The sequence below is a fragment of the Gekko japonicus genome, unplaced genomic scaffold, assembly GCF_001447785.1.
Source record: "Gekko japonicus isolate JY-2015 unplaced genomic scaffold, Gekko_japonicus_V1.1 scaffold2219, whole genome shotgun sequence".
NCBI classification, from domain to species: domain Eukaryota; kingdom Metazoa; phylum Chordata; class Lepidosauria; order Squamata; family Gekkonidae; genus Gekko; species Gekko japonicus.
This window is the reverse complement of record NW_015160900.1, coordinates 92,426-96,963: the sequence shown is the minus strand read 5'-3', so window position 1 is coordinate 96,963 and position 4,538 is coordinate 92,426.

Below are 4,538 nucleotides of genomic sequence, written 5' to 3'. Positions count from 1 at the left end.
CCCTTGTGACCCCACACCACGCTTGTGGGAAAGTATGGGGCTAGAGGAAGAGCCAAGCATCAGTCGGAACTTTTGTTTGACTTCTCTGTCTAAAAGCTTGCTTTCTGATCCCTGGCACAGAACTGACGTTCAACTGGACAGCCCGGGAACTTTCTTTAAAAAAAATATTTTTTCCCAAATCGACTGGATCTGGCTAGTTGCCGCTTCTAAACCTTTGTCGGGGAGAGCTCTTTTATAGTAATATGGATGCAGTCTCTTGAACAAAAACAAAGCCCCATTTTCCTTTCTCACGTACGCTGAATGTAAATCCTTCTAGGGAATGACGAGAAACACGGTTCTCTGTTTTAACTGGCCGCTCCCTAAATGTACAACACAACTTTTGGGGGGAGGGGGGAGAGGCGTGTTTTGGAAAGCACACTGTCATCTGCTTGCCGTTTTCACGGAATGAAGCCAAGAGACGCTGTTGGGTGTCATCTTGTTCCAGCGGACTTGTCTTCTCAAGGACTCCTGGATGTTCGTACAGAACGAAATTCTCAACCTCCCCTTCCCCTTGCCGCACAACAGCACTTGGGTGGACCTTGAGCTTTTCAATCTGGGAAGCGTTGGCTGATGGGATCCGGGAACCCGCGTTGGACTTGACGATGCATGCTTTTTCACTTGGCAGGTCTAAGAGTGAACAACACCATCACCACCCCCCTCCCCCAACCGATGCCAATCAGACATTTTCCATCTCCTTGTCTGTCCGGTCACTTCTCCATCCATCTCTGCCATTTTGTTTTCGTCATGGGCCTCGAGCTCTGGACTTTGCCTCTTGCCATTTCAAGGCAGGGCAGAAGCCCAAATGTGGACACTGTCGACAAGGAGAGAAGGTCGAACAGCCGTGGCGGTGTCATAGCAGATTCGGGGACGAGGGGAGGGCAAAGAGGGGGGAACAGACAGGAGCAACATCACAACCTTGCACTTAGAAAAAACAAACATACACTACACAACCCAAGACCCCGTGATTGTTTCAACCTGGAACGGAGTGTACCATTCCAGCACTACAGGGGGGGCCCGATACTTACTTACTTCCATGGACAGATTTTTAACTATCTGCCGCGGTACTTACTGAGTACTATAGACGCGTAGCTGGGTGTGGAAGGGAGCAAGAGAGGCACCTTTCTTTCTTTTTAAAAGAATCCTTCACAGCCTACTTCTGAACGAACCACAGTGGTGCTGATCCATACTGCCCGCCTTCTGGACCACGGCTGCCGAGGACTTCGGTAGATAAAATAATTCTTTAAAAAAAAAAAAAAAGCAAACAAACTCTGTACAGTTTTAATGTACCATAAGACTTCACGAATGCCCTTTTCCCCTGTATGATAAAACCTCTTTAACGGAAAGGAGAAAACAAATCAGAAAATGAATCCAGCTTTTTAATTATAAATATAAAGTATAAATATATAAATATATATAAATATATAAACTTTTTTAAAAACTGTGAAAAAAAGTATGAAATTATTAAAAAAAACACAGTCTGACATTTAGACTTTTTATTTTTTATTTCCTGTTGGATTGTGACTGTACAAAAGAGAGAGAGAGAGAGAGAAACAGGGGAACAGGAGATTCTCGCCTGCTTACATAACAAACTGTGTCTCGTGCTCGTCGGAAGCAGCTCTCGCGCGCAGATCTTCCGAGACACAGAACGAGAGAATTTACGCGAATGTCAAATAGAAAGCACTTAGCTGCCCATTGCCTTCTATGGAACACAAGGATTTTTTCCAGACAATCGAGAGGAAAGGAGCCAGGTTATTATTTTTTTCTCGTCCTGTTATTTTTCCTGTTGTTACGTTTTATGTTTTTCAAGGTCCCCCACCCTTTTTTGCATTGTTCGTTGGCCAATTATGTGTGATCCTTTTTCATAAAAAAAAATCAATCGAAAACAAAACTCTACCGCCTTTGGTTGTGGTTTTTCTTTGAAGTCTCGTCCTTCCATTTCTGAGACTCCAGATCTATAGACCCCATTTGTGACATCATGCGTGAGGTTACATGGACATATGAAGCAGCAGATCATTGATGCATCCGCCAAGCGCTATGGGGTCTCAGGAAGTGTACAGTCTTTCCCCACGTATATTACCCCAAAGATCTTGTTAAGTGGAGATGCCAGGGACTGAACCAGGGACCATCTTCATGCAATGTGGAAGCTCCACCACAGGGGTGCCACTCAAAATTAAAGTTGTCAGTCCACAGATCTACTTTAAGCATAGTTGATCTCCCTTTCCCCCCCTGCCTGGGAAGCTATTTGCCATGCATCAACTAGCATAGGGGAAACTGGGTCAGGGAGGTGGATTGGAAGGTCCTCTACTAGAGCAGGGGCAGTGATGCTCTGTATTCTTGGTGCTTGGGGGGGCACAGTGGGAGGGCTTCCGGAGTTCTGGCCCTGCTGGTGGACCTCCTGATGGCATCTGGGTTGAGGCCACTGTGTGACACAGAGTGTTGGATTGGGTGGACCATTGGCCTGATCCAACATGGCTTCTCTGATGTTCTTGTGTCTGGGGCAAGTGATGCTCTGTATTCTTGGCGTATGGGGGGCCACAGTGGGAGGGCTTCTGGAGTTCTGGTCTCGCTGGTGGACCTCCTGATGGCACCTGGCTTGTGGCCACTATGTGACACAGAATGTTGGACTGGGTGGACCATTGGCCTGATCCAGCATGGCTTCTCTGATGTTCTTATGTCTGGAGGAGTGATGCTCTGTATTCTTGGTGCTTGGGGGCAACCGTGGGAGGCCTTCTGGAGTTCTGGCCCTGCTAGTGGACCTCCTGATGGCCCCTGGGTTTTGGCCACTGTGTAACACAGAGAGTTGGATTGGATGGGCCATTGGCCTGATCCAACATGGCTTCTCTTATGTTCTCTGTATTCTTGGGGCTTGGGAGGCAGTGGGAAGGCTTCTGGAGTTCTGGCCCTGCTGGTGGACCTCCTGATGACACCTGGGCTTTGGCCACTGTGTGATACAGAGTGTTGGACTGGATGGGCCATTGGCCTGATCAGCATGGCTTCTCTTATGTTCTCTGTATTCTTGGTGCTTGGGGGGCAACCGTGGGAGGGCTTCTGGAGTTCTGGCCCTGCTAGTGGACCTCCTGATGGCCCCTGGGTTTTGGCCTGTGTAACACAGAGAGTTGGATTGGATGAGCCGTTGATCTGATCCAACTTGGCCTCTCTTATGTTCTTACGTCTGGGGCAGTGATGCTCTGTATTCTTGGTGCTTGGGGGGCAACCGTGGGAGGGCTTCTGGAGTTCTGGCCCTGCTAGTGGACCTCCTGATGGCCCCTGGGTTTTGGCCACTGTGTAACACAGAGAGTTGGATTGGATGAGCCGTTGATCTGATCCAACTTGGCCTCTCTTATGTTCTTACGTCTGGGGCAGTGATGCTCTGTATTCTTGGTTAGGGTTAGGCTTCTCTTACGTTCTTAGGGGTCCCCCAACATAGCGCCTGCTGACACCTTTCCTGGTGCCCACCAAGTGTTTTTAGCGAGTCGAAGGGGCCAGGTGGGACTACTGTCCAGCAAGGCTTCTGATTGGCCAGAGGAGATTTGGTTGGCTGTGCAGAACGTTTCCACAAATGGCTTCACGGTGTGACTGTAGGTAAACTTTGGCGGCCGTTTTGTGGCAGTGCCCACCACGCTGTCTCACCATCCAGAGGTCCCTGCATGTTCAAACAAAAGGTTGAGGACCCTTAGTGTTGCCCAGTCCCGTCGGGCCAGCCGTGACGGGAGTGATGTAGGCATGTTGGGGTCGGCGCTCTGCTCTGTGGGCGAAACCTCTACGGTGGAATTAACTTCTACCATAGAGTTTTGCCCCAAAACCAGAGCGTCATCCCCACTTCGACGCCACCAACGTGCCTCCGTCACTTCTGGGTGACGTAGGCAGGGCTATTTTGGGGCAGGAACGCACAGGAACGGAGTTCCGGCTGGCTCCCGAGTTGGCCACGCCCAACGGGAACTCATTAGCATAATAGGCCACACCCAACAGCAGACACTCATTAGGATTGGCTACATTAGGGGTGTGTGGCCTAACATGCAAAGGAGTCCCTGCTACAAAAAAAGGCCCTGGGTTTGGACAACAAACAAGGTAAACTGAATAAGAAGCAAAAGGTGGGTGTGGCTGGATGACCACACTTCTGGTAGCATGGGGGTGCAGCCTAATATGCTAATGAGCTATGTTCTCATGGGTGTGGCTGGGTATGCTAATGAGTTTCTGCTGTTGGGTGTGGCCTATTATGCTAATGAGTTCCTGCTGGGCTTTTTCTACAAAAAAAGCCCTGCGTTTACCCTTTTACTTGTGTCAGGTTCACAGAAAACAAAAACACTGGGGACATTAAGTTTCATTTCGTTTTAATAAAAATCTCACTGAGGTACATTTGCATGGACTACAGCAGGCTACGTTTAAACGGACTACATGGGGGCCTCCCTTCCTCTTCAGTTAGAATTCCACCTCTGGGTAGGCCTTTGCCCTGAGGCGATGCATCCTGAATGTCTTAGTTAAATGGCCGGCACACCCAA